A 12,656-nucleotide genomic window follows, 5' to 3' on the forward strand; every position below is an offset into this window, starting at 1 on the left:
ATATCATACACTGAAATATTTAAATAATAATAAAATTATTTTAACTTGATATCGATCTAAAATTAAATCAAAAAGGCAAATTACTTATAAAAAAAATTATATAATTGATTAAAATATTAATGATAACGATGTTGACATAAAAAAGAAAAAAGATGAAAATTCAATTTTACGCATTCATAAGCATGGGAATTAAGAGTACATATTTTAAGTAATTAATAGCTAAATATATGTAATCAAATATCACAACGATTAAACTTTAACTTTATCAATAATCAAGAAATAAAAATATTATTAGCATGTAACGATCTGTTTAGTCGTTTTGAGTAGCAGATTTTATTTCTGGAAAACTGGCTGAGACGACGGACCGTCATGGGTACGACGGCCCGTTGAGGGTGTCTCGTTCCAAAACACTTGGGAATTCTGAAATTTGAGTGCTGAAATCGACTCTCTGAACTCTGTGACGGACCTGCAGGACGGACCGTCGTAGGTACGACGGGCCGTCACAGACTCCTTAAGGAAATTGAGTCTCTGACGAACCTGCATGACGGACCGTCGCAGGCGCGACGGGCCGTCACAGGTTGCGTAATCCCAGTCGGAGTCGGATTTCTGGTTAAGTTTTAAAGGGGCGTTTGGATTATTCCTGCTATAATTATATATTTCGTGGGTTTATATTAATAACTCAATTTCTTGGGGGATAAAAGAGGTAACCTTGAGTTAAATTGTGGGTTATTATTGTCATCTTTTACACTTAATTACATGTTAATTAGGGTAAAAGAAAGAGGGTTTGAATAAGAAAAATAGAAAGAACAAAAAGAAAAGAGAGGGGATCGAACGAGAGAAAAGGAAAACGAAGAGGATACAAAGATCTTGAGGAATTGCTTGCTTGATCACGAAATCTTCGGTGGAGGTAGGTTATGGTTTCTCTTACGATGTTCGTAGTAAACTCTTAATAGTGAATGATATGTATTGATAATATTGTAAACCCTGCTATGTGCTTACTTGTATGCTTGCATGAATGTAATTATATAATTGTGATTATATAAGCATGATGAAGTTATTGAATCCCAAATCTTGAAAAACCCTAATCTCTTTGTTAATGATGAGGCCTTGGTATAAAAGAAGGCGTGATGAACTAAAATAATGAGATTGATGATACCTTGGTAAGGAAGAAGGCTTGATGAATTGATAGAAGGAGTTTAGGGGATCGGGTGCCACATTCCGGTACCAGGATAGTATATGAGGATCGGAGTGTCACGTTCCGACACCAGGATAGAATATGGATCGGGTGCCACGTTCCGGTACCAGGATAGAATATAAGGATCGGAGTGTCACATTCCGACACCAGGATAGAATATAGATCGGGTGCCACGTTCCGGTACCAGGATAGAATATGAGGATCGGAGTGTCACGTTCCGACACAGGATAGAATATGGATCGGGTGCCACGTTCCGGTACCAGGATAGAATATGAGGATCGGAGTGTCACGTTCCGACACCAGGATAGAATATGGATCGGGTGCCACGTTCCGATACCAGGATAGAATGAGGATCGGAGTGTCACGTTCCGACACCAGGATAGTATATTGAGGAGCGGAGTGTCACGTACCGACACGAGAGGAATAAAGATAATGAATCTTGAAAGATGTTAATATACTCAATCTAATGAACCTAAATCCCAAATGAGTATGATGAGGAGGCGTGAGTCCTCATTGATGAGCTTGGTGTTGTAACCAAGGGTTATGGTAATTGTAAATGCTACATGTTGAGTATCATAGTTGATTTTATGATATTACTTGATATATATTGATTTCTATTTTGAGTTGGCCGATGATATCTACTCAGTACCCGTGTTTTGTACTGACCCCCTACTTTTATGTTTTCTTCTTTGTTATTTGTGGAGTGCAGCAAACGTGCCATCGTCTTCAACTCAACCGCAACTCTAGCCAGCCTTCATTACTCCGGATTTCAGGGTGAGCTAATGCTTCTAGCTTGGACTGGATCTTCTTCCTCATGTCTTGTTGCCTTGAAGTTTCGGCATGGACTAGCTTTTACTTGTTTTAGCTTTTAGAATACTCTTAGTTTAGTAATTTGATCATAGATGTTCTTGTGATGATGACTTCCAGATTTTGGGGAATAATAGATGTTGAATTTTAGAAGTTAATGAATTGGTTTTATTTAATGAGTTTGAGTCTTCCGCATTATTTACTGTTGATATTATATTGAAATGTTAAGGTTTAGATTGGTTGGTTCGCTCACACAGGAGGGTCAGTGTGGGTGCCAGTCGCGGCCCGATTTGGGTCGTGATATAGCATTTTGTTAAATGTACCAATTAAGCAATTAATTTTTATATTTTTTGTTTACCTAAATGATCAGTGTATAATAAATTATTCAATTAAAGTAAAATTAAAAATGTTTGTTAGATATCTTATTTGGTACTCACAACGTGCTTGATCTCTAACATTTTGCATTCAAAATAATAAATAAATATTTACTTTCTTAGGATGCTTTATTCCTTCAAATTTTTAATACATGTTTTTCATTTTTTATGTTTTTTTCTGATTCAATTTTATTATTAATAATAATAGAGAACCCCACACCCACGGTATCCCCCACTCCCCTCTCCACACCCCTTTTAATAATATTTTATATATGTTTTTACTTATATTTTAAAAAATCATTTTTATTAGAAAAAATTATTTTAATATTTTTTCCTTAATAAGATATTTATAGACATACATATATCTATATAACTTATTTTAGAACATGAATTTCAATAAAAATAAAAAAATTAATGTTCAATCAAATTCATTAATTGTCTAATAAACTTCAAACAAAAAAAAAATAGGGAAAAGGGTCTGATATACCTCTAAACTTTGTCATTTAGAGCTGATATACCCCTCGTTATAAAAGTGGCTCATATATGCCTTTACCGTTATACAAACGGCTCACATATACCCCTGCCGTTACAAAATGGCTCACATATACCCTTCATTTATCGGAAGTTAAAAAATTAGTTTTAAATTTATATTTATCACTTCTAATTTTTTTAAAAAAATTATTTAGGGATATATATGATTCTTCTATCAAAGTTTAAGGTATATTTTAATTTTTTTCATACATAAATTATTTTTTGACTTCTTTTATCATAATTATTTGAATTTCTTATTCTTATTTTGTTTTTGTCTTTCATTCCTTAGTTTTAAGGAAATTAAATTATTTTTTGTGTGTGTATTGTAATTTAATTTCGTATTCGAAGAAAAAATTTGGTCATCTACAATAAGTTTTACAAGAATATTAGTGAAACATAAATAAATTTGATTATCAAAATAATAATTATAAATTAGTCATTGAAACAAAAAAAAGTCAAAAAGAATATGTTTGACGAGGATTAAATTTACTCATATGGGATTATATTTTTTAGAAAAAAATAATAAAAATTTAGATTAAAATTATTTTTTTTTCCATTTCCGTTAAAGGAAAAGGGTATATGTGAGCCATTTGTTTACAAGTAAGGGTATATATGAGTCACTTCCATAACAAGGGATATATCAACTCTAAATGACAAAGTTGAAGGGTATATCAGACCCTTTTCCCAAAAAAATATGTATTAGAATTGAATATATAAGCAATTAAAGAATAAAGAATAATAAATGTAATATCTTATTATTGTCACGTAAATTGAAATAAAGAGTAATATTTTTCTTAACCAAACATGACCTTTGATTGTTAGACACGACTTTAGTAACATTCTTTTTTCACAAGCAACAATTATTTAATCTTTTGTTCAAAGAATTATTCGTTCACTTTTTTGATGGGAAATTGGATACTTCTTTATGTAACTGCAAATATTATAAATAAATATATTTTTCAATAAATAGTACTTTACTCTAGAGGCCTAACAACAACAGCCAATTAATGGTCTTTTTCAAACACTATTAATAGATTGGAGAAAGATTTTTTTAAATTTTTTAAAAACAGCTCAATTATATATATAAGTAGGTGAAGTTATTAAGAAGCTCAATTATGAATCATTATGAGATTTTAATTACATTTAAATTTTGGTGGTCTTACTTGTATACTTATAGATGTTAGTATAATTTCCATCTTATTGATATCTCATTCAAAAAATATTATCGTTATATGAATTATGTGATTGCTATCATTCTTTCGTGGAAGTTAAAAAAATTTAAAATATAACCCTTTATTAAATTTACAGTTTATTATAGGTATATATTTGGTGAATTTCTTATGTATTAAATCTTAATTAGCTAAAATTGATTCATCGAAACTTGTATAGTAAATTACGTATTTGCCCTTAAACAAAGTATATATAGTAGAACATTTAGTACAATATTTAACATAGATAATTGTTAGATGGAAAAATGTTAATACCATATTAGCACTACCAAGTACTAATCTAAGTTGAGATAAATACTTGTTTAATTTTTTATGGCATGAATGATATTAGTGGTTGAAAGCTTATGTGACAAACTAATTAGTAATACCATATACATTAGTGGGGATTGTGATGGATCAGATGAATTTCTTCGTCTTTAATAGAGATATTGAGTTAAATTTTTGGATATGAAAAAAAAAATTGACAAAAATTATTAGTCTTTTATTATATAAGATATAAATCTAAATTAATCATGTTTCAGTGAAGGTGATAACATTGGACAGAAATTCAAAAAATTCAAATTAATTAGCTGGACTTTTTTATACCATTTGTCTTTAATGATATAACATTTCACTATAACATCTAAATTTTATTTAGAATTGATTTCTCAACCTATGTTATATTATATGTGCTTTGTAACAAGTTTAGTTATAGTAGATCAAACAACTATAAAAGAAAATTAGATAAATACTATTGTTATAAATAGATATGATTGTAACACCTACGTAATTTGGTGATAGATCTAACTCATTCACTTTTAATCATAAGTTTTATTTAATTTTGAGAACAGAAATATTTCTTATTAGAAATAATTTTTCTTTAATAAACTTCACTCGTCATAAATTTAAATAATTTTAGTAAATTTCGAATACCAATAAATTTATGAGACAGACTACTTAACACTACTAGCTCACCAAAAAAGAAAAGAAAACTATTTTTTTTGTACCTAAGAGTATTAATCAATTATCAATTACTCCAAGAAGCTTCATGATTATGGAGGCTTTTTATGAATGATATCAATTATACTATATGATTTGATTTCTTTTTAAAAAAATGATTTAACTCTTCTAAAGTTGGTGGTTAGAATAATTATATCTTCCTTTTCTAATTCATTTGTTTCTCCCTTTATTCCTAGCATATCTTATCACAACAACAAACACAACCTACTCAATGTACTTCATATTTTTACAATAATTATTTAGAGCTTTTGATTCTAAAATGTGTTGAGTTAGTATAATATATATTTTCTTAGAAATACTCATTAATTGTACTTGCCACTATGATTTTTTAAATTAAAATTTAGACATCTTATTAGATTAATTTAGATTTGCATAATTTAAAATTCATTTATCAAAAAATAACTTCCTATCAAAAAATTTATATTTTTATGTTTGAACCTGAATCCTGCAATGAAATTCTAAAAATCTCTTCCATCCAATGTCAGGATATAGAAATAGAAAAAATAAATGCATGTAGTATATATAATAATAATAATAATAATAATAACAATAATTTGGAATTATTACTATCACACTATATTATATGTAATTAACTCAGTTTTTTCCTTATAATTATCTTTATATCACGAATTTATATATATAGAGTACAATTTATGTGTAACTAATTTTTATATTACACTTAGTACATTTTATAATTTTGACATCTTTTTTTATTTTTAGTGTTCACCTTGGTGTTTTCTCACCTCAATATTTGATATGAGTTGAAGCATAAATGATGAAGTGGAGATTCATATAGTTATTATATTTTCTTATTTGATATTAGAATATATTCATAGACTAATTCAATGACAACTTCTATAATTAGATTTCGACCTTTATAACATGATCTTTTTGTTAATATATACGAAAGATATAGTTAAAATCGTTCTTTTATCTATTTAGTTATACGTTTCTTTATATGTTGATCTGATCTTTTCATAAATCAATCACATGATTTTTTTAAATAATGAGTGACGTTAAAATTTAAACCGAACACCTTTATATACCATATTATATATAGCATACACATAATCATCTCATAAAGAAAACTAAGATAGTTAGAATTTACACTTCTTTTTCTTTAATTTGATTAAAATAACACAAATTTTATTAATTAAAATTTCAAAACAATGATAAAAAAATGTTTTTTTTAAAAAAAAAGGGTAAACAATGTCAGAATTAGCAGCTTAGAAGATGAGGTGTCTGTCAGACTTTAGGTACAAATTATTTTTGGATGATTCTGCCTATTTTTGGACTTTTACATTTGAGAGAGTCACCTTTTGGTGTGTATATCCCAAAAGGTTTAAAGCTAAATAAGAATAATTCAAACCTAGGAGTACTTTTTTTTTCTAATATGATGTTCGTAGAGTCAATTTATGCGTATTTTAATTAATTTTATTAGATAATTGTTATATTTATTGATAAAAAAAAGTAGTGATATTGTTTCATCGCAATTCATTTGTTGTTTTGATTTATTAGTAATATAAAATGGAACTAAAACTATTTTTTGAGTTTTCAAAGAATTGAAGAGAAAATGATACAAATGATCTTTTATACTTGAGATAGGTGCAAAGTGGACCTTAAATAAAGTAACAATTTTGATCTTTTATGGAGTCCGGAGTCTAAAGGTGAAAAATGTTAACAAAAATTTTAAAACGGTATATAATTATTATTTTTTAAACTAAAACGGCAAAATCGCTCACTAAGTAGCGATTTTATCTGTCGAAAAAGTAAAATCACTGCTACAAGAGCAATTTGTTAAATTTGACTTTTTTTTAAAAAAAAAAATTAAACAAAATCGCTTCCGAAGGAGCGATTTTCAAATATATATATTTTTTATTATGTTTTGATTATCAGCAGCGACTTCAGTTTAAATTTTATTTTAACTTTTTTTTTTAAGTTTAAATAATTTTTTTTTTTAAAAAAAATTAAATCGCAGCGGTTTTTAATTAATTTTTTTATTTATTTTTAAAAATCAAATTGCTGCCAAGGCAGCGATTTTAAATTAAAATCTATTTTAGTAATTTAATTTAAAATCTATTTTAGCGATTTAATTTAAAATCTATTTTAGCGATTTAATTTAAATATTTAAATTTTAATAAATAATTATGCAGCGGTTTGATAAATAATTTTAATAAATCAAATCGCAGCGATTTTTAATTAATTTTTTTATTTATTTTTTAGAATCAAATTGCAGCCAAGGCAGCGATTTTAAATTAAATTGCTAAAATAGATTTTAATAAATAATTTAAAATCTATTTTAAATTAAATCACTAAAATATATTTTAAATTTTATTTTCGTCAAATATTTTAACAAATTTTAATAAATAATTATGCTAAAACTATGAAAAATGTGTATTTTATTTTTTGGTGATACTTCTCAAACAAATATTTTTTTTAACAAAATTTGAAAATTTAAATTAAATAAACATCAAATGGTGGGAGTCATAATGAGTGTTGAACACTTCCTTTACTCGAAGTAGTTTGCTTTCGAAAGGTACATTATGAAAGTCGATCCATAATAGTAAAAAAATACACAAAATCAGAAATTATTTTACGTCGTAAAATATTCTTGATAATAAATATTAATTAAAATAAGGACATTTTGAAAATTTAATCAAACAAATTATTAATTTCTACTATTTTAAAAAAAAAAGTTTTTGGTGCTATTCAATTAAGATTGTGTATCAGTCGATTCGGTTCGGTTTTAAAGTATATCGAGTTGGCTTATTGGTCATCGGTTTGTAGAGATGTTAAACCGTTATATAACCGTTAAGATATTGAGTTATCGGTTATTGTTTATCGATTTTTTATCGTTATCGGTTTAATCGTTAAGATTTGACACAAAAAGAAAAAATATTAAAAATCACTTCGAAACAAGATGACAAACCAAATAAATCATGCACTTGAGTTCACAAATTACATTTTGCTCAAAAGCAAACACTTTTACATCGTAGAATAATCAAGTGTTTGAGACAACCAAAAATAAAAGTAGGAAATTAAACTCTAAGTCGAGGACTTTATATACAAAATGGTATAAATTTAATTATTTAATTTACTATCGGATTATCGGTTTACCCGTTAAGAAAAAACTTTTAACCGTTAGGAACCGATCGATAATCCGATAACCAAAAAAAATCAAAACCGTTATCAAAATCACTAAACCAATAACCCAATACTATAAACCAATAACTTTTTTATCGATTCGATTAATTAATTTCGATTCAATTTTGAACAGCCCTATATTCAATATATAAATCATTTTAGGACCACTTAAAGAGTTATTGACCAAAAGAAAATATACAATTAATCATAAAAAGAGGTTCAAGAAAAGCAACTCTATACATGCTAGAACACTAAAATATAGTATATAAATATATTGTGTATATATTTCTTATAATATTATGGAACATGTGCCATGGAGATCTTACCAAATGGCCAATATGATTAACAAAAGAAAAAGTAGACTAAGGTATGAATACATTTATCATCATAATCAAAGTCTCAAATTTTAAAAATATAAAAACCTCTTGATATAAAGTGATATAAAGTGACATTTACTCTCTTGTGATTCTAGGCAGTGTGAAGCTAAATTAATCAGATTAATAACTACTAAATATCAAATGCTTAAAAGGGAAGCATGATGTATTTATACATTCTTTTATTTCTTTCATTTTTTGTAAAGATTAAGTAAAATTAATGATCATACTTCACTTTAATTATTCCAAGCTCCAACCTATTATGTAATAGATTCATGTGTGTAACATAAATTTAAATTAGTAAAATATCATAAAATAAATATCAATATATATATTTTTGCTTTTAAAAAAAGTGTAGGAGAAAAGAAAGGATAAGCATGTAGCCCTTAATATCAAATGTATGATGTGCAATTAAATTATTTTCACTTCATCATATAATAAGAAAAAAAAAACAAAATATAAGTCAAAAATAAATAACTTTAACTATTTATCAATATCTAAGGATGGAAAGTTACAAATATAAGTCTTATACTTGTAATCTTGAAGAAAAAAAGAGAGTAAGGTTTAAGTATTCATCATATCCATTATTAATAAGAAGATCACAATTTTGAATTAAGAAAAAAAATTTATATTTTATAAAGAGTACGCCTTTTATCTCATAATAAAATGTGATTATTAATTTGATGATAAATATTAAATTAATCATCAGACTCGAAAGAAAAAGAAAAACTATAATTAACTCCCCCCTCCCCCGCCCAACCCAATCCTTTGTTCCCCTCATGTGTGCTCCTCTCTTTGAGTGAAGATTTCGACAAAGAATGTGAATTTTTTAAACTCGTTTCATTTTTATTCGTTACATATTTTGTGTAACTTGCCAAATAAATATATTGTTACATACAAAATATATAAATATACTTAATAAAAAGAAAACTATCAAAATGAGGATCTTAAAAAAAAATATTTTTATCCAAATTTTCATAAACGATATTTCTTTTTTCTCTAATACCCTCCCCTAATATATAATTAAAAAAGATTTTAATCCTTTTGATCTTAATTTTGTTTTGACAAGACTTAGGATAGGAATGTGACATGAAATAAGGAAACTGTTGGGCATAGCAACAAATGATTGTGACCAATTAGAACGTACTTTTTGTTATTTTGCCAAATATAAAAATAACATACACATGCCAAAATAATTGTCTAATCTATATAACTTTGCCCCCACTATCAACAAAAATAATAATAAAAAAATCTAATGATTCAAAATAACCCCTTGGTTTCAAATTTGTTAAGAGGCTTTTATTTATGTAAAATTGAATATGAATTGCCAAATATCAAGGTGAGATAGTAAATATTCATTAAAATTCTTTTTGAATTTGAATTTTTTTTAAAAATATATTTAATTAAGATTTATCAGTTTAAATTTAAATTAGTAAAATTCAAAATAAATAGTAAATCAGATAAAAAAAACTAAAAAAATGAATACAATGTATTATATTCATCTAACAAATTTTAACGTGCAAAAAGGGAGTAGAGCTAGCTTTCAATTAAAGTTAGATTAAAGAGAAAAGTATTGCTAGTAATAAAATAAGTTAAACAAAAGTGAGTCAATTTACAAAAATTAGGAAAGAAAATTATAATAAAAAACACTTATTAGAGTTAACCAAACTCTTTCAAAAACATTAGTCTCATCTAACATAAAAGAATACTTGTATGATGCTTATCCAATCATTATTATAATTTTTATAATAAAAACTACATTTTTTTTTACTAAAAGCTTATTTAATATTGATCTTTAAGACGCTTCAAAGTCACAATAAATTAAAATTGTAATTGTGTGATCTAAACATTACGAGTTCGAATTATAAAAGCAATCACAAATATTTACATAATGATCTGTTTACATTATTTTTTTGAGGTGCGATTCTTCCTTAAATTTTATATATATACAAAATGCTTTATACAACCGAACTGTCTATTATATTCTTCCACATGTCAATTCATATATTATGTTATTCAAATATAATATCTAAGCATAAGTTAATATTGACATATTTTGTTACCTTTTTGAATTAGATTTATATATAGTTAATAGTTCTACTAGAGAATATTAGCAGTTGACCTTCCCAAAAAGTTTTTATAGAAAAAGGGGGAATATGGAATATAATTTCTTTTTTTTTTTAAAAAAAAAAAGGTAGAGAAGGTAGTTTCTAGACTTGGGCCAAACTTTTGGGGTTAAATAATAATAAGTGATAGTTGTGGGTCTTGATTTGTCATTTGTCAAAAAGTAGAATAACTATCACTTTCTTGAGAATTTTTCTCTTGGAAAGGGATAGTTGATTTTTGTGTTGTGCCCCCCACCCCAAAAAAACAACCCCAACCCTCAAACTCACAATATATTTGGTTGGTCCCCTTATATATATATATATATATATATATATATATATATATATGCAAAATCCACGAAAAATACTGTTAAATGAATGAATTGAACTAACTTTAATTTACTTAAATGATTTAAGTTAACAAATATTTAGACAGATTGAGTAAAAATGAGCAAAATAATTAGTAATACTCATCAAAATTTAACTTCTTTTATAAATTGTTTAATTACCTGATAAAATTTGTTTTCTATATTGTGGTTATATAAAACAAATGAAGCAAAATGAAAAGTTTTTTTAAAAATATTTTCATAAAATTTCTTATGGATCAATTTGAGCTACGTATTTAGCACAAGTCAATTAACTCTTAAATACACAGAACTGACAGATATCAGAACGTGTTATTATCAAATGAGTAGATTATTAAACCGTTCAAATTTGAAAAGCTTGAGGTAGATTATCTTTTATAAACTAATTTTATCATCATTACTCATAATCTATTGGCATGTGAGGAATAACATTCTTTTAACTTTAACCAAAAGTCGTGAGGATAAAAAAATATCCACTTATATAGAAAGACTTTTATCCATTAACATATCTTATACCATGTGAATATGAGGTTAGTATGCCATTGATTTAACATGAATTTTTTTATGTTTGTAAATTTTCATTATTTTTTCAAGAGTACTTTATATTAGTATTAAACTATCTATATATTATTTTTTTTTAAAAAAATTGTTTTGAAGTAGGTATTTGGCATGAAGCACAATCCTATAGTTTGTGTGTGGGGGAGGGTAAAAGCCTGCAATACTGCAAAATTCAACAGTGAAGTTTAAGTTTTGGTAGTTGGTACTTAAAGGACTTCATTGGCACCAAACAAAAATGGGTGACGGAGCGAAGTTGAGCGATAAATATCACTTTATCATTTTTAATTAGTTTAAAACTTTGAATATGAAATTATCTTTGAAAGCTTTTTGCCTTTGTAATATGGAACTTTGTAACATAAATTTAAATTTAATCGTATTTCAAGTATCAGTCACCGAACAAAATGCTAAAAGTATCACAAAGGGGGGAATTAGAAGGCTCTAAAGGGTCTTTTGCAAGTGGTCCTTCCCTTGACCATTTTAATGCTTGTTTCACTATGGGAAAATTGGACCAAAAAAGAACTTTTACAAGTTTTAATCTTTTGATGATTTATTTTTGTTTTACTTTAAGCCCAACCTCTCTTTGGGCCCAAAAAAACAGCCCAAATCCGTGAATCCATTTGATGAAATTTATTTAGAAGTGATTGAAAAAAGAAATTTTTGTGATAAACTTTAAATTTAAACGTATCAGTTGCTTATATCAAATTATATTATGATCGAGTGATTTAGTAAGGTGAACATGAATAATTATTGTGTGTTTATCAATGATATAGTATGATACAGATAAATACTTATTGTACTGAGTTTTTAAATCTATCCGAATTATTAACCTTGAGAATCAATAAATCCAAGTAAAAATACATATTACTTAACAATAAGCATTAAAAAGTCTCTATGTTTTATATTTATTTATTTGGTGTAGTGAGGCTTAATACATTGGTAGTTTAAAATTGAATTTTAATGAGGGACCTTCATTTC

The sequence above is a fragment of the Solanum lycopersicum genome, chromosome 9 (genome assembly GCF_036512215.1).
Source record: "Solanum lycopersicum chromosome 9, SLM_r2.1".
Taxonomy (NCBI): Eukaryota; Viridiplantae; Streptophyta; class Magnoliopsida; order Solanales; family Solanaceae; genus Solanum; species Solanum lycopersicum.